Here is a 19046-nt window from a genome sequence, read left to right on the forward strand (position 1 = left end):
TTTATAAAACCAGGAGGATTCATTTGAAGCTCTAAACAACTGCATCAGAACTCAGTACTTGGCAATGATCCTATTCAAAAAAGTAGAGACATAACTATTTTGAGAGGCTGCTAGTGGTATGCAAAACACTGCTAATTCTGTTTAATAAACACTCCCTGATAAACCTCTGTGCTACAGAGAAGAGATACACAAAAGCACAGACGACAAGGCCCAGTTACAAGTAAATAGCACAATACAGAGAAGACACCAACAATGAGGGAAGTGTGCACATGCTGTGAGCACAGCAGAAAAGGGCAGGGTAATTTTGCCCTGGAGGGCCTCCATACATGCAGCTCTCTTGGGGTAAAACTCCAGTCCCTGGCACAGTGCAACAATCTCCCCATCACGGTGTCTGCTAGCCTGTCCAGTGTCACTTCATCATCCTCACCCTCCATCCCGAGTCCCCCATGCCTCTGCCTTGGAGTCTGTATGTAGTAACAAATATCTAATAAGGCACTGGTTTTTCACCCGGAAGCTGCGGTGCGTTTGTAAAGTGTAAGTGGATCCAGGTACCTGGTATGTGGGTTCTTCAACTTGTCCCAACTTCCTATCCTATTGTGTCCTCAGCCAGTCACAGGCTTCTCAATCCTCTTCTTCCTTTAGAGTCCAGCAAAGAAACAAACAGTAAATACCAGTGTAAAGTACACATATGCTGTGAAACAGGGGTTTTCAACCTTGGCCCTGCTGGCATTTGGGGCTGGAAAGTTCTTTGTTTCGGGAGTATAGCATCTCCCATCCTGAACTATAACAACCAAACATGTTCTCCAGACTTTGACAAATGTGCCTTAGTAACAAAATCACCACCAAGTTGAGATTGCTAGTCTAAAATGAACGACTTATTAAAACAGAATAATGTTCATATCATAACTTGCATTTCTTTTTTTCTTTTTTGGAGTTTTTGGCCAGGGCCTGGGTTTGAACCCACCACCTCTGGCATATGGGGCTGGCACCCTACTCCTTGAGCCACAGGCATCGCCCCATAACTTCCATTTCATGTAGGAAGATGGCAGTACATGCGGAGAGGGCTCAGGGGAAAGGGCACTGAAGGGGAGCAGTGAGGGAGGAAGGTGCATGTACTGAGCACCTGCTGTATTCCTAGCCTTATGGGAAGTCAGTGTGCCCTCCACCCTCAAGAATCAGAGCTTGCTCAAAATCTTGACAGGCAATGGGTTAGTATGTGCTAATTATGTCATGAAAAACAAAACTCAGGATAAAATTAAATTACTGCTAGAATTTCATATAGACATCAACCTGCCTTTCCTCCACTTTTAGTGTGCTAAATGCTTAACTTATCCTCCTTGAGAATGACCAGCAGGACATTCTTATGGCAAGGGTTCCATTTTGTGACTTCTTAGGACATTTCCTCTACCAACTTAAAATCCTGCAGTGTTTTCATGGTGGTAGGCCCACATGCAGTCACTAGCATGGCCAAAACCTCTCTTCTCCTAGAACCATAGTGAATGAGACATACTTGGCCTTTGGAACTATTAAATGCTGACTGGTTACCAGTCCTTGCCAGGGTCCTACGTGAAGTTGTTAATAATCCAGAGCAGTCCAGGACAGTATGGGCTGGTTAAGTCCTGACTTAAACTATGAACCTCCCCGAAAACATTTAATGAGACAAGGGATAGGAATTCTCCGACACAATTTGATCTTGGTCACTTTCCCTCCTCATCTCTGAAGGTCCCAGAAGGCTCAATCATCTTTATTAAATTCAGCACATTCAGGTCCTAAAGGGTACCTGTCTATTCAGAAAGGACTGGAGTAGCTTTTTAAATACATGTGTTATATGTAGTTTTCCCTAATTGACCTTCTCTGATTCTGTTCTAATATAATCATGTTGTCTACTCTCTTATCTATTCAAATACTTTATTTAAAGATAGTGTCTATGTCAGCCACTATTGTCGGTGAGGTTTCAATACTGAACAGGACAAAATTCCCCGTCCTCATGGAGCTTTCTAGTGGAGGTGGGAAACAAACGAAACATCTGGCAGAACAGCTGAAGGAACCAGAAGCAGTGGGGAGTAGGACGGCTGGCAGGAGTGGGGCTCTCAGGAAAGACATCACTGACAAACTGTTGGGTGAGCAGAGACCTGAAGGAGGTGGTGGAAACGCAGGTCAGAGAGGGGCTCATCCTGCTGGCCCTGCTGGCCCCTCTATGTGGCCATGTTATAGAGCCAGAGCATGCCCAGGGCTTCCAAGGCCACAGCAGGGGTGGGCTTAGCTGGCTGAGGGCACACCTGCACACATGGGCAGATCCATGGAGGCAAAGGGAAGAAGTTCTTTTTTTCCCTTTCCCTTTTTTTTTTTTTTCCTTTGAGACAGACTCTCACTCGGTTGCTTAGGCTAGAGTGTCATGGCAGCAGTCTAACTCAAAGCAACCTCAAACTCCTGGGCTCAAGTGATCCTCCTGCCTCAGCCTCCCAAGTAGGTGGGACTATAGGTGCCCCCCACCCCTAGGTCACCTGGCTAAGTTTTCTATTTTTAGTAGAGACAGGGGCTCTACTGAACAAGCTCACTCTTGTTCAGGTTGGTCTTTAACTTCTGACCTCATCAATCCTCCCGCCTCAGCCCCCAGAGTGCTAGGATTACAGGCGTGAGCCACGATGGCCAGCCAAAATTTCTTTTCAAAGTCATGATACAAAGAAGAAAACAAGAAGCAAGGTTATCAGCTGAGAAAGTGAATGGAGAAGGGGGTATCTGAGGTGTAAGGAGAGAGTAGGAGGAGGTGCTCCGGAAGAGGGGAGGAATGACCAGAAAAGGGAACCAGCAGCCCTGGGGACTCAGTGAGACGAAAGTGAGATCAGTTAGCCCAGTGGTGTCTGCTGCTCAGACATATCCATCAATAAAGGGGAAGATGCGCAGTGGAGAGAGTTGGGTTACGCAGAGTTGGGGTTTTGCCAGCTGAGCATAATAAGGAAAGAGAGACAGAAACAAAGAGGGTAGATGCAAAGGAGCGCTTAAAGGAGAAATCGGGGACTTTCAGTTGGGTAACTAGGAAAGGAGAACTGGAGGGGTGACAGTAACAAGAAGTAGGATCAAAGGATTTTGAATACTGGCAGAGTCCATGATGCAGTTAACGTCCAGGTGAGGGAAAGACAGGAGAATGGGCTGCTTGGAGAGAGAGCTGGTTAGACAATTGCTGTTGCAGCTTCTGCACTGTTTAGGACTTGTTAGAAATGCAGAATCTCAGACTCACCTCAGACCTACTGAATCAGAATCTGCATTCATGTGTACACTACCTCTGGGAGAGAATTGCCTTGAATCACTGTTCCATCTGAGCCAAGGTGGCTCAGTCTCTGCTTGACTGAAGCCACAGACACCATATAAAAAGGTGTTAGTGAACAGGTTTCTGAGGTTAGGGAATTCCCTGGGGCTCTACTTTGGAGAATTCCAAGTTGGCTCAGTCTCTGCTTGAATGAAGCCACAGATACCATATAAAAAGGTGTTAGTGAATGTGTTTCTGAAGTTAGGGAATTCCCTGGGGCTCTGCTTCCCATTTTAGTTTCATAGGTTTCCCTCCGGCTGCCCCACGTCCTCACTCTGTCTTACGGTCTTGCAAGGTAGTCGGCAAGCTTTTGACTACATTTACCAAAGGACACTGCCCTCCCCCTCCAAATCTGGCTTGCCTTCCTTCCCATATCCCCCTACTTCCTGCAACTGAGTTCCAGATACCTTCCTCCATTCTCATCTGCTGCCAGGGGCAGCTTGCAAAATTCCATCCACCCACAAACATCTTTATAAGACACTAATGCAAAAGGCATGGTATTGCCTTTAGCTTCCTGCTATAATGTTGAATGTTTTGTATTTTCTTAATATGAGTAGACTGACTTCACTCTTAAGAGTTAACAGCTGTATGTGACATCACAGAATGAAAGATGAGGCTGAGCCCCGCCAGTGGAGGCCTTCCTTCCACACACCTTTACTCCCAATAAACAGAGGGTGACATTTTCACTGACCCAGACACAGCCCCCCATAGAAATACCTGCATATGAAATAATATAAAAACAGCAAATTTAGAATCTCTAGCCCTTCTTTCCAGACAAATATTGCAGATGCTGCCACATATAAGAGTTTTACTATGAGTACTAACAATAATCGGCTGTAATCTCTTACTAGTCACAGACACCATGCTACACATTTCATACATCCTCATCTCATGGAATGCTCACAAGAATTCCATGGAATCCAGATTATTGTTATGCAGATGGGGAAACTGGGGCTTAGAAAGGTGATATAGCACAGCCAATGAGAGGTGGAGCTGAGTTTCAAACCCGAGTGTACCTGATTCCATGGAGGCTCCTCACTCACACACACATTCTGGATGACACAGCTACAGCCTAACCTTATGGCATGTACGGCTTCCTCTGTGTCTTTGTGCCTCTGAGCACAGTCGCTACAAAATATTCTACGTGCTTGCTTGAATCAAGAGAGCATAAACCAAAGGTCTCTAATCTCATTATTGGTAAATACTTGATAAAGACACCCTTGGTTAGATGCGACCAGTTTTTAGATCCATAATAATACTTTTAGCTCTCGCTGAGCTAGAATCATCCATGAACTGGGCTATTCTGGCATCACTCTGCTAAACTGTGATATGGTTATAGCAAACTGGGGGGAATGGCATGGCCTCCAGGAACAGAACCTGCTGTCAGGAGAAAATGCTGGTAATAGCCACTCATCTGGTCCCTTTCCACAGCAAAGGAGCCCAAGTCCTTGGGTAAGTTCAGCAAGCGCATGTGTGCACAGAAGAAATAGAAGTGAATGCAAACTTTCCTGTGTGAGTTTTCATGAGGCTTCGGACACACCAGTTTCCTTCTCTGCATCACTTAACAGCCCACCATTTGGAGATGACAATGTCTCTGTCTCCTTTGCTTCCCAAAGACACTGTGAGGGTGACTTGATGGAGCTAAGGTCCTTGGGTAAGGAGAGCTGAGATTAATTTAATGGTCCTGTGTATACACACAGTGCTGAAGATGCACAGTCAGGCCAACGTACCTTGCAATGGTAATCAGGGTCAGGCATATGGGAACCATAAAATATTTCTTTTTCAGGTGGTGAGGCCAAAATAAAGCAAACAACAACAAAAGCAGCATCAGAAACTCATGTTCCCATTCCCAACCCCCATCTGCAAAAATCTCATTTTAAAAAAATATAGGACAACCTTTTCAGTTTTAAAAGGAATAAAAGCTCTAAGAAAATACATATCATAGAGCCCATGCTAAATATATACCCTTTTTATTTTAACATGTTGTATATTTGGATGAACATTTATCACTCAATATTTATTGCTGCCTCGATATTTATTACTATCTCTCTCTCTATTTCTCTGTCGCAGGTTGTCAAGTCTGATAAGGCAAGGACCAAAACTATGTAGTTCTTTCTGTAAAGCATGTGAAACTGTCATGCATAATTAGGCACTTACAGGGTTTTTGATGAGGATGATTATGAAGCATGAGAACAGCTAATACCATGGTAGGCATGTTTCCTGAAACCTTCCTGTCTTTTCTGAAATGTCAGATGATCACACTTTCACAGAATGGTAGAGTTAATGGAAGCCTGAGCTTAGAAATCGTGCAGAGCCTGGTAAACAGCATGTGGTCTGCGGAGCAGCACCAGCAATGCCTGGGAGCTTGTTAAAAATGCAAACCCCAGGCCCCACCCCAGAACCACTGAGTCAGAATCTGTAGTTTCACAGGATGCCTTGGTCATCTGTATGTGCATTAAAGCCTGAGCAGCACAGACAAGAGAATCATCAAGTTCAGTGGCTTCATCTTACAGCTGAGGAAGTGTTAAGACCCAGACAGTGACTTGTAAACTGTTACTGTACAGATCCTGACCCAGGACTCGCCCCACCCCCCAAATCCAGTGCTCTCCAGCCTCCTCTTCTTCAGGAATATTCCTCCTTACATTACTCATACCTGGGTAGGTCAACAGGAATTAAACTGTAAGTAAATAACCACCTACAGCTTGCAGGGAGCACTGCAATACTGGGTGTATGTGTTTGCCTGGTGGTCTTTAGTTTTGAATACACTTGTAGAAACGTAGAAAACCATTTTACAAACAAGCTTGCTCGTCACACAGTGTGAGACAGGAGACCACGCTGTGACAGTGTGCGGATGTGGACACTACTTTTTGGTTGAGCTCTGGATCCCCACATTTCTGCCCATTTCAGGTCCAGTGAGGCTGTTCTCTGCCCTCTATTTCCCTTTCATTAAATGCTCCTAAGTTCTAACTTGCATGGGGCTCTGCCTTGGAGTTCTAGAGTCCAACCAAATGAACATAATTCTAATCCTCAAGGATATGTAGTCCAAGAAAAGAGAAAATAGAACCATTTTAGATTCCCCAAAAACTTCTTTGAACTGCTGTTCATCTATTAGCTTTTCAATTTGTCTTTTGAATCAGCTCCCTCCATGCTTTGCCAGTCTGGCTACATTACATATTCTGTAACACAGATTAGGAGACATTAATGTATGATTGGGGGAATTTTATTATGGAATTTTCCCCTAGACTTCAGCCATCAAAAGTAGTTGGTAAAGAAGATTCAATAATATTCAAATTCCATCACTGTTTCCCAAACCTGAAAAGGGCCAACATGTACTTTATTTGGTGTCTCTATATGGCAGACATGTTTTAACTCACACATGAATGCCAACTGGTACCCTCCCAACACATGGTGACTTTTGTGGAAACAAACATTAATCTCTCCAGGGGTGACAACATTAGCTATACTTTTATCCACAACTAAGTTTTCTTCTGCATACTTAGAAATCATAAAGGAACTTTTTGGCTATAAAAGAAAAGTACTGCATCGAAGCAGGTATGCCTTAAAACACAAAAGATTAATTAAATGAATACTTTAGATCTGGAGTGCAGTTCTGGAAAGGATATGAAAACTTTCCTGCAAAGCAAAATTTTTGGATTTCTTGGACACAAGGATAGGTTGACCTATGTTCTGCCACTTCCTAAATAAACCTTGAGAGACAGCCAGATCAAGGCAATGGCCTTCATAAAAAAACATCACCTCATTATTTGGGGGAAAAGTACAAAGCAAATATACTTCTGAACTCCATATGCCAAGGAATCTATCATGAATTGAGTTAAAATATCAAGTTTTAGAAAATGTTCACAGCAAGTCTGAGGTTGTGTTAGGTCAGTATATCAAGCACTTAGAATAGGGCCTTATAAATGGTTAAGTAGAATGTGAAATCTATAGCACTGGGCTCCCACTTCCACACTTTCCAAAAACAGTAAGTGAATGAAAGAAACTATTCATCTAATGCTGCCCCATTAGATGAGCACATGCTCCCTGTTTGCTGCAGTCCTTACCATTCCCTGTTGTCTCCCTGGTACTCTCAGCCAAGTGCCAGCTGCCTTGTATCACTGCATAGCATTGTTGTTTTTCCTTTGGTTAAGGAACAAGATGCAGCTTTGCCCCCGTCTCTCTCAAACAATTGATCTCCTGAGAGGGCTTTGAGATGCCCCCGCTGCTCACTTTGTTTATTTATGGTACCCAGCTGAGTCTGTGGCTCTTGCTCTGTTTCCTACCAAGCTGTCACCTCTGCTGGAAGTATGATATCTTCCCCTTTCCCATCTGCCCAACTACAAGTCCTTCTTCAGGGCATATGCAGCCTTTCTGACGTCTTCCATCAGAATCTACTGCTTTATTACTACGTGTACAAAAATTTTACAAGTGGGTCTCTGGCACAGATCAATGGTTGAATCTTTTGGTCATGCCCGAATAATTTTAGGCCTTACATCACTCACAACACCTGGTTACAGTTTCTCAAGCTCCTCTCACCATCCTTTCCCCCACACACCTCAGCACAGGCAGGGGGTCCTGCTAGCAGAGGACATGGCCAAAAAGGGGGGAGGGAAAGGGGCCTTCCCCCAGTGGCTCTCCTAGCCCCACAGGACCTATTAAGAAATGAGTAAGTAATCAGGGAGACCAGAAAAGGGGAAGAAAAGAGAGTTGCTTTACTCTCTTCCAGCACTTCTAGAACTTTCCTCCTCAGCTCCCACTCTGCAACCCAGTGGGGAAGGCAGGTCTACATGACAGCAGGATAGGAGTGAGGGGGAGGTGGCACAGGCAGCAGAAAGAAGCGTCCCTACCTTTGGTCCTCATGACTTCCCAGCCACTCCCCAACCCTTCCTCCCACTTCAGAGACAAAGTCAGTAAAGTCGTGGTTACTGAAAGAACAGGAAAGAAAGAAGGGGTGGGTTAGGCTGGGGCAGGAAAGCTCCCTACACTACCCTGCCATCTCACAAGCATCTTCCTCCTTCACTCCTGTGTCCTCTTCCCAGCCCCGGTCCTCCCTCGGCCACAGGAATCCCTCCTTCCATGACTTATTGCCCCTGCTTCTGAATCCCTAAGTCCATCCCAAAGAGCTGCTTCCCAGGGCTGGAATAGGCCTCGCATCTTGTTCACTCTGTGTGTTACTCTGCCTGTGTTCCGTAGCTCGTGGCAACAACCCTTGTGAATGGAGCTGGATTCATGAAAATCCCTGAACTCAAAAGTATTTTTCCTAATAGGATCATTGCTGTGAAGGTAATCAGCAAACCTCTTGAGGTACAAAAGCAGGAAAAATACAGAAGGGGCCTATTAGTTTATTTCTGTCAGTGCCAGAGTTTCTGGGTCCAAATTACTCAGTTATGTATTATTTCTTATATACTTGTTCTTTAGGTGAAGGTGACAAACTTTTAATTTGCCTTATAAAATCAACTGCATAAATGTTAAAATGTGTTATTAAAGGTACTCTGAAAACAAATACCCCAAATCTCCAAATTGAGAGGTTGATCAAATTTCAGTATCATGTGAAGATTTATATTCTCTAGTCCTTAGTAAAGTGGGAATGAGGACTAAGGCATTCTCTGTAAGGCCAAAGATCTTCCTAACACCTTATAAGCCATAAACACATGTGTTTGGGAAATGAGTAGATATTTGCGTGTAGCACAAAGACACTCTGAAAAAACATGTAAGTTTGAAAACAGGTCTTCCAAAGAGACATCTGAAGCCATGTGTGCACTGACGTGGGTCCTGAATGCAGGTTATCTTCTGTCCTTATTTTATCTAAATTTCTTCCCAGGCTCCTGATTCCTTATACTAAGACACAGGATGTTTCAGATAACTTCGTAGGTATAGAATAAAAAGAGCAAGAGATAAAGAAAAGCAATTATCCAGTGCAGAAACGTTGTGACTTGTGAAGGACTCTGCTACTTACTGCCTGCTCAGCTCAGGGGCAGCAGGCTTCTCTGTCCTTGTCCAGCGAGCCTTCCCTCCCACACAGGGGACGCTGCAGGCTGACAACACACCAGGCACCATTCTGTGCATTTTTCACAAGGCAACAACTCTATGTAGTAAATACTATTGTTCTTATTTTAGAGATGAAGAAACTGAAGGATTGATGATGAATTACTTGCTCAAGGTCATGCCATTGGTGGGGTAGGGAGCACAACGCAGAAGCTGTATACAAATGGTCTGGCTCCAGAGTACACTTCTGACCCTCTCAACCTTTCCTCTATTTTGTACACACCCTTTCGCTCCTCACCTGCAAATGATGGCGTCCCACCCACAGTGGCATTATAAACTAAGAAGTCGCTAATTTCCTGGTCTCATGAAACCCTACCCAGGACCCAGCCTACACAGCCTCCCCTTTCAATAGTCTATGGAGTTCAGGAGCCAGAGGCAGGACAGGAAGAGTCTACTGATTGGATCCCATGCAGCCTTTTCACTTTTACATTCTCCCCACTCTCTTTCTATCAGCTCAAATGCTAATTTCTTCTATTAATATGGAAGCTAAAAAAATGGTAGCCACTTCTTCAGGAATCCTATGGCTGAAAGGTCATGACACTGATGGAATTTTCAGTCATCCTTTAATCCCAACACAAGTTATGCAAACATGACAGCCTGCTGTCATCTACTCCTTGATCAGAAAAAATTCCTTCTAATTGTAATATAGTTTGCAATACCATTATCCTCAGACAATACTAAGTTAGTTAGGAGCTCAATATCAAACAATCAGTTTAATTCTGAATATCTACTCTGTAATGGAAATGTGCTAGGTCCTTCAAAGCATATCCATATGAATAACTTGTTAACCCTTCTCTCTGATAAATTCCTCTTCCATGAAATCCTTTTACTACCATTTCCTTCTATTTTTTTTATTAAGTCTTTTGTACATAGATCATAAATACATTTATGCCATTTTCAATGTGTTGATTATTTGTACAAATTGGAGTGCTTACATCATACTAATCAACATTGCTTTCACCTCATTTACCCAATTATAGCATTAGGACATTTGTGTTCGACATAGGATAGATCCAAGGAGGGAGGGGAGGGATAGTAGGGGATAGTAGGTGTACCACACCTATGGAGTCCATTTCCTTCTAGATTGACTATTTCAGACTGAGTTTACTCAGAGAATCTGGCCCCTTAAGAGAGAGACCAGTAGGTGGAGGAAGGGGGCTTTGAGTTATAAAATTGAAATTACTTAATTAGAAAACCAGACACAGAAAAAATACTTTCTTACTATGCATATCACATGCCATATAGCAGAATTAATTTATAAGCATCTCATTGAAACTTCAGATACACTTCTAGAAAGCTTTTACCAAGGAATGTTAAATAATTGTAACAATTAACAAAGTAACTGCACAATACTCATAATTTCTAATTTAGGAAATGCCAAAGGAGACATTTTTTATTTCATGCATGTCTCTTTCATTTTAGTGAATAGCTTTCATAGATGGACTAGTAATATCAACAATTCCAATTCTATGGGGTCTTAAGTTCGACAATTTCGAACTCACTAATAATGGAGGTTTTCATAACTTTAAGTAGTTTATAATCAGGAAAAATATCACCATACAAATCACTAAGATAAAAGGTAGAACATAAAAGTCATGAAAATGGCTTATAAGGTTAAAAATAACTAGTATAAATTAGAGCAACAGATTTTTACCAAAAAGATCAGGAAGTGTGCATAAACCTTGTAGTATGAGACCTTTTTTCAAGATGAGACACTTGTATGGAAGGGAAGGAGAACATGGTGCTAACAAGAGTAACAGCTAGAAGTCCCTCCTCTGCTTTAAGAAAAACAACAGTATTGTACAATCCTGCAGTTGAGGGTTGGCTGCAGTATTCTTGGAGGTAATAAGGACTGTGAGAAGGACTGTGGTAAACATACATCATCTATAGGGGCTAGTCCCCAAGCATCCACATGTAGCCTGTAGTAGATGAAGGAATTTGGGGATATGAAGCCACTGTTGGGTGAGATTTTCTGAATGTTTTCCTAAGAGAAGGCAGAAATCTGGATTTTTAAATAACTCACAATATTTAAATATATGCCACTAGAGTCAATTTAAAAATAATACTCAACTGGCTAACACTAAGTATGCCAACAAAATGCACTTTAGAATCAGTCTGAGGGCCATTTAGAATATGGCTTTTCTCAGGTGGGAGCAGGATCGGATTTGGATAGGAAAAGTTTGGAATTTCAATGCCAGATCTACCCTATGACCCTATGAAAAGTGCTTAAACTTTCTGAGGTGAGGGTCCTGCTCCAGAAAGAAACTTGGATCCTAATGGCCTGTGCAAATCAGCAGAAGAGCGTAGTCATTAAGGAAGCAGGCTTTGGAATCAAACTGCTCAGTTGAAATGTGGCCCCTCTACTCATCAGGGCAAATTATCTTACCTTTCTGTGTCTCAGGGTCCTCTTCTTTAAAATAGTGCTGACTACATAGGGTGTTGGGAGTCAACTACTAACAATTTTTTGATCCATACAATCAATACAGCAAAATTCCTTTCCTTCCTCCCCAATCTCCACCAAATAAAGAATAATTCTACTTTAGAAGAGCCAACTTCATGCTAATGTCTTTATGAATTTAGACACAGAAAGTTCTTTATAGTATGACATAGCATTATGTGGCCAAATTGATATGGCTACAATAAGTAATAAAAGTTCCTAACTCTCCTTCTGTTTTCAAATTAATGAAATTTTTTTTCAGATAATTATAGATTCATAAGCAGATGCTTATAATATAGGGAGATCCCATGTACTCACTGCTCAGTCTTTCTCACTGGTAACTGCTTGCAACATTACTGCACAATATTACATGCAAGATATAGACTAGACATTGATAGAGCAAAGATACGGAACATTTCCATCACCACAAGGATTACTCAACTTACCCTCTGTAGCCACACCTACTTCCCTCCGGCCCCTACCATAACCTTTTCTCTGTCCACCACTAATTTAGTCTCTCTTTGTATAATTTTGTAATTCTAAGACTGCTGCTACATAAGTGGAGTCACATTACATATAATCATTTGGGCCTCGCCTGATTCACTTAGCATGATTCCCAAAGAGATTCATTCTAGCAGCTGCATGTATCAGTAACTTCTTCCTTTGTATTACTGAGTGGGATCCTACAATATGGATGTATCCCATTGTGATATTTCATTCTGGTTTTAAGTTGCATTTTCCTAATGGCTCCAGATGTTAAACATCTTTTCACGTGCTTTCCTGCCATATGTATATTCTCTTCAGTGAAATATCTATATCATTTCCCCATTTTTTAATTGCAATTTTTTTATTGTTGGGTTTTACTAGTTCCTTACTGGACACATGGTTTGCAAATATTTTCTCCCACTCTGTCACTGACCTCATCCTCTTAACAAGGTCTTTTGCAGGGTAAAATGTTTTAATTTCGATGAAGTCCAATTAATCAGTTTTTCCTTTTACACATTAGGCTTTTGGCATCAAGCCTAAGGACTTCTAGCTTAGCTTTAATTCTTGAATATTTGCTCCTATATTTTTTCCTCAAAAGTTCTAGTTTTATATTTACACTTAGGTCTGTGTTCCATTTTGAATTAATTTCTGCATAAGGTATGAGACTTAGGTCAAGGTTCATTTTTTTCAAGCTATGGATATTCAATTGCTCCAGCACCATTTGTTAAAAAGGCTAATGTTCCTTCATAGAATTTCTTTCTCGTCTTTGTTAAAAATCATTTGGGCATATTTTTTATGTCTATTTCTGTATGATCTATTCAGTTCCATTGCTGTATAGGTCTATCTCTCTACATGGTACTGACAACCCTACACTAAAATATAAGTACCACTCAACTCCATAGTTAACATTAAGGTTCACTCTTGGTGTTGTATTTTCAATTTGCTTACATATTCATTGGTAATATATAAAAAAATCTTAATTTTTGTAAGTTTATATTATATCCTACTATCTTCTTGAACTCACTTTAGTTCTAGAAGAGTTTTTGGTAGATACCTTGGGATTTTCTACTTAGAAAATAATGTTAGCTACAAATATTTCCTTTTCCTACTTTTATTTCCTTTCCTTGCCTTATTGCACTGGCTAAAACTTCCAGCACTATAGTGAATAAGAATGGTGAGAATGGACAACCTTGCTTTCAACCTCTTAAGAGGAAAACATTCAGTCGTCTTTCACACTGTAATTTTTTTATCGATGTTCTTTATCAAGGTGAGAACGTTGCCCTCCATTCCTATTTTTCCGAGAATTTTTATCATGAATGGACATTACATTGTGTCAAAAACTTTTTATACACTATTGATTTGACCATGTGATTTTATTCTTTGGCCTGTTAATGTAGTAGATTACATTTATATGTAATAAAATGAAATTGTGAAATTCTATTTGCTAACATTATGTTCTTTGTGTCTATATACTCTTGAAAGATACTGCTGTTGTCTTTTTTTTTTTGTACTACTGTCTTTGATTTTGGTCTCACAGTAATATTAGCTTCATAAAACCGAAAGGGAAGTGTTCCATTCCTCTTTCTATTTTCTTAAAGGGATGGTATATAATTGGTGCTAATTCCTCTTTAAATATGTGGATTTCACCAGTGAAATAATCTGGGTCTAGACATTTTGGGAGAGTCAATTTTTAAATCAAAAAGTCAACTTTCTTAGTAGTTATAGAAGACTATTCAAATTATCTCTGTCAGACTGGGTGAGTTATTGGTAGTTTGTTTTGAGGAATTGATCCATTCCACAAAAGATAACTTTATTATGTAGAGGTTTTATATTATTTCCTTACAGTGCTGGTATCGATACAATCTGTAGTAAGATCTCCTGACATGGATAAATTATATGTTCTCTTTTCTTTGTTAGTCTTTCGGGTAATTTGTCAACTTTACTGATCCTTTCAAAGGACCTACTGTATGTTTCATAGTTTTTTTTTTACTTTTTACTTTTTTATTTCCTTGATGTCACTCTTTATTATTTCTTTCCTTCTTTTTGCTTTGGGTTTATTTTTTTAGGATCTTGAGGTAGAAGTTTAGTTTCTTAATCAAAATGTTTTTTCCTTTTTAATGTATGCACTCAATGCTATAAATTTCCTTCTCAGCACTTCTTTTTAGTTATGTTTCACAAATTTTAATAGCCTATATTTTAATTTTCATTAAGTATTTAATTAATGTATTTTTTATTTCCCTTGAGATTTTTCTTTTTGATCCATGGATTATTTTGAAGTGTCTTGTTTACTTTTCAAGTGTTTAGAATTCGCCTGTTATTTTTAGTTTGATTCCTTTGTGGTCCACAAACATACTCTGTATGCTTTCCATTCTTCTAAACATGCTGAGGTTTGTTGTGTGGCCACAGATATGGTCTATCTTGGCATATATTCTATGGGCACTCAAACATATCCTGTGGTTGTTGGAGGTGGTGGTCACTTAAAAGTGTCACTTAGATCTTGTTGGTTGGTGGTGGCATTGAAATCTGTATCTTTACATATTTTCTGTCTGATTGTTCTACCAACTTTAAGGAAAGATGTTGAAATAGCTAACTGTAATTGTGGATTTGTTAGTAATTTCTTCTTTTGGTTCTAAGTTTTTGCTTCACATATCTTACAGATCTGTTGTTTGGTACATACACATGCCAGAATTGTTATGTCTTCTGGAAAGACTTATCCCTTTATCATTACACAGCATCCCTCTTTACCTCTGGTAATTTTCTTTGTCTGGTCTATTTCATCTGGTATTAATATACACACTCCTGATTTCTTTTGACTGAATTTTTTAAGACTTAGCTTTTTCCATCCTTTTAATTTCAACAGGTCTATATCTGATATAGTTGTCACTTTTTTCAATCTACTCTATGATTATGTCTTTTAATAGATATGCTAGGGTTTAAATCTGCCACTTTTTATTTTCTGTTGGTTCTGTTTTTCATGTCTCTGTTATTATTGTGCCTTCTTGTAGGTAATGTGAACATTTACTGGAATGCTATTTTGATTTGTCCACTGTGATTTTAAATGCATCTTTTGCATAGCTTTTTTCATGGTTGCTCTGCATATAAAAATATATATACACCATTTATCACTGTCAACAGTGTCATCATTTTACATGTTTGGGTAAAGGGTAGAGCTTTTAATCCCTCCTTTACATTTCTATGTCCTTTCCACACACATTTGTCTTAAACATGTCCTCTATATACATTTAGAACTCCGTTAAACATTTATAACTTTTGTGTCAACCCTCAAAATTTAGAAAACTCAAAGAGAAGGAAGGTGTAGTATTTGAACACATTTGTCTTCACATTTGTTCTTTCTCTTTTGTCTCATTCTGTTTAGAATACAGGAGTCGGGCAGCGCCTGTGACTTATTGAGTAGGGTGCTGGCCCCATATACCGAGGGTGGTGGGTTCAAACTTGGCCCCAGCCAAACTGCAACAAAAAATAGCCAGGCGTTGTGGTGGGCGCCTGAAGTCCCAAGTACTCAGGAGGCTGAGGCAAGATAATCATTTAAACCCAGGAGTTGGAGGTTGCTGTGAGCTGTGATGCCATGGCACTCTACCAAGGGTGATAGAGTGAGACTCTATCTCAAAAAAAAAAAAAAAAAAAAAAGAAAAGAAAAAAAGAATACAGGAGTCCTCCCCCCACCCTCAATCTGTGGTGTTGTTTTCCCAGGTTTCAGTTTCCTGTAATCAACTGCAGTCTAAAAATATTAAATGGAATATTTCATAAATGAACAATTTGGAAGTTTTAAATTGTGCATTACAAAATCTCACACTGCCCCATTCTGTCCTGCCTGGGACGTGAATTGTCCTTTTGTACACACTGTGTACACCACCTGCCTGTTATTTAGTAGCTGTCACTACTAGCAGTTTTAAGAATAAAAAAAATAGTATATTAGAATTCCATACTATCCAGTTTCAGGCATCCACTGGAGGTCCTGAAATGTAACTTCTACTAATAAACGGGAACTAGTATACTTCTTTTTAGCCATATTTTGGGGGAGTTCTTCTGGTGAAAAAAATCACTTCAGCTTTTCTTCATCGGGTATCTTGATTTCCCCTTTATTTAAGGATATTTTGACAGGAGATAGGATTATGAAACAATTTGTACCAACTCTTTCTGACTCATAGTTTCTGATGACAAATCTACCGTCATTCACATTGTTGGCCTTTGTTTGTTTTCTACACATGAAGTGTTTCTCATTGCTTTCAAGAGATTTTCTTTGTTATTAGTTTTAGAAGTTTGACTCTGTTGTGTTTTCGTGTGGGTATCTTTGGGTATATCTTGATTGAGGTTCACTTAGTGAATCAGTTTCCTGTTGCTGTTGTGACAAATCACAGACTTGCTAGGTTAAAATATCTTAATTTATTATGTTACAGATATGGAGGTCAGATGACCCACTGTATTCCATCCAGTGAAACTAGTGTAGAATTTGTTTTCTTTCCTTTTTTCATCTTCTGGAGGTTGTCTCAAATCTTGGCTTGGGAGTCTGTATCAACTTGCCTTTTCTTCCCCTAATTCCATCATTACATCTTCCCTAACCCTCTTGCTGACCTTTATATGAATGTTTGTGATTATAATAGGCCCATCTAGGGAATCTAGATATTCTCTTCATCTCAAAATCCTTAAATTGCCTCTGCAAAGTCTCTTTTGCCCTGGAAAGAAACATACTCACAGGTTCTAGGAATCAGGACATGGAAATCCCTGAGGTGGCGGGGGTGGGGGGGCATTATTGAGCCTATTACACTCAGCTTCTTGTATCTGTAGGTTTATATCTTTTGCTAAATCTCGCAAGATTTCAGTTATTATTTCTTTAAGTACTTTTTCAGCCCCTCCTTCTTTCTACTCTTATGGGACTCTCACCAATGTTAAATCTTTAATATAGTCCTGTTAGTCTATGAGGCACTATTTTTTTTTTTTTATTCTATTAACTATTGTTCAGACAGGATTGCTCAGACAAGATATTAGGATTATCTTCTAATTCACTGATTCTTTCTTTTTGTCCTCTTAATTCTGCTATTCAGCCCATTCATTGAGATTTCTACTTAGGTTACTGTGTTATTCTGTTCTAATATGTCTACTAGGTTCTTCATCATATTTCCTATTTATTTTCTATTTTTTTTATTTGTATCCAACATGTGCAGCATTGCTCAAAAAAGCATTTTTATAATAGCTGCTTTTTATCTTTCTTTTTTGTTTAGCAGGCCTGGGCCAGGTTTGAACACACCAGCCCTCCAAAGAGCATGTGGCCAGCACCCTAACCACTGAGCTATGGGAGCCCAGCCTATGATAACTGCTTTAATATTGTTAGTGGATTTCTAAATTCTCTGCCATTTTGGTGTTGACCTCTATAGAGTGCCCTTTTTTTTTCTATTCAGTTTGAGATCTCCTGATTTTTGGTATAATGAATAATGTTTCTTCATTGAAACCCGGACATTTTGGGTATTATGTTACAAAGCTCTAGATCTTACTTAAGATTTCTTAGTTGCCTTTCACTGATACTGCTCTGGCAAGGGAAGGGGGAGACTGTAATTATTGCCAGGTCAGAGCAGAAGGGTAGAATCAGATTCCCCACTATACCAACACCAATAACCAAGGGCATTTCAGTGGGAGAGGAAAAGGGCATATCTTATTAATGTCAGGAGTGGGTGAGGGTAGATATGCAGGCCCTTCATGTGGTCCCTACTTACACAGGGTGAAGTGAGGTTACCACTCAGAAGAAATTACAATCTTGGCTCCCCATTCAGTTTCTGTGACAATACCCAGTGGGGAGGACTAGGGTGCCTCATCACACCTTGGCAAGGAAGGAATTCTAGTCTTCCCAAACCAGCCTTTGATGGCAGGGTGGGGCCACACTTTTTTCTGTGGGGAATGGCTGGAATACGATAGTTATTGTCAGAAAGTTTTACGTCTTGCTAGGCTGTCCCCTTTCTAGTCCTCCAGCTAGACAGAACAAAGTTTTACTGGTTTTCATTTGCTTACATGCATGCATTCATTCATTCACTCATTCATGTACGCTGGTGTGTTTGTATGTCTCTGCCTATTGATGTACACTAGTGTGTTTGTATGTCTTTGCCTATTGATGTTTGTCTCTACCTATTCATGTCGCTGTTGTGTTTGTATGTCTCTGCCTATTCATGTGTGCTAGTGTGTTTGCACATCTCTGCCTATTCATGTACTGGTGTGTTTGGACGTCTCTGTCTACTGATGTTTGTCTATGCCTGCTCATGTTGCTGGCGTGTTTATGATGTTTTCTGCTTGTTGCCTTCTTCAACTCATTCACAATCTGAGATACACCGGGCAAAAAGAAAACCTGGGTAACTTATCACTGTGTTGTTCCTTGGGTCTTGAGGTCTATAGATGGTCTGCCTTCTTTTCTCTACCTTTCACAGTCTTTATATATATATATGGCTTAGATGTGTTTAGAGGGGGAACCAGGGAAGAATATGTCTACTTCATCTTCCTGGAAGCACAAGTGTTTCCTTTCATTTTGAGGTTAAAATTAGAAATCTTGTTAAGTAAGGAAATTGCATTTGCTATACTGAAAAAGCTAAATCAAATAGTACCAAAAGGTTATATGAAATCAATTTCAAATATTTTCAAAGAACTTTTTAAGAAAAACTTCAAAAACTATGCAATGACATTTAATCCTCAAGAAAATCAATTAAAAAAGAATACATTTTAAATGTTTGTTAAAAATATCCCAATGCTGTTAGTTAGGATTTTGTTTTAAGA

At 40.0% G+C, this 19046-nt stretch overlaps 1 protein-coding gene across 3 annotated transcripts in view; it reads right to left on the bottom strand.

Moving 5' to 3' along the window:
* Positions 1–19046, bottom strand: part of PAG1 (phosphoprotein membrane anchor with glycosphingolipid microdomains 1) — a 182653-nt gene that overhangs the window by 133225 nt on the left and 30382 nt on the right. For 2 of the 3 annotated variants that reach the window (XM_053559407.1, XM_053559406.1), the window contains exon 2: positions 553–636. The exons of the other annotated variant lie outside the window; for it this stretch is intronic. The gene's annotated coding sequence lies outside the window, so the exon portion shown is untranslated. The remainder of the gene's footprint in view (positions 1–552; positions 637–19046) is intronic. 3 annotated transcript variants of the gene reach the window in all.

Source organism: Nycticebus coucang, chromosome 13 (assembly GCF_027406575.1).
Source record: "Nycticebus coucang isolate mNycCou1 chromosome 13, mNycCou1.pri, whole genome shotgun sequence".
In the NCBI taxonomy this organism is placed as follows: Eukaryota; Metazoa; Chordata; class Mammalia; order Primates; family Lorisidae; genus Nycticebus; species Nycticebus coucang.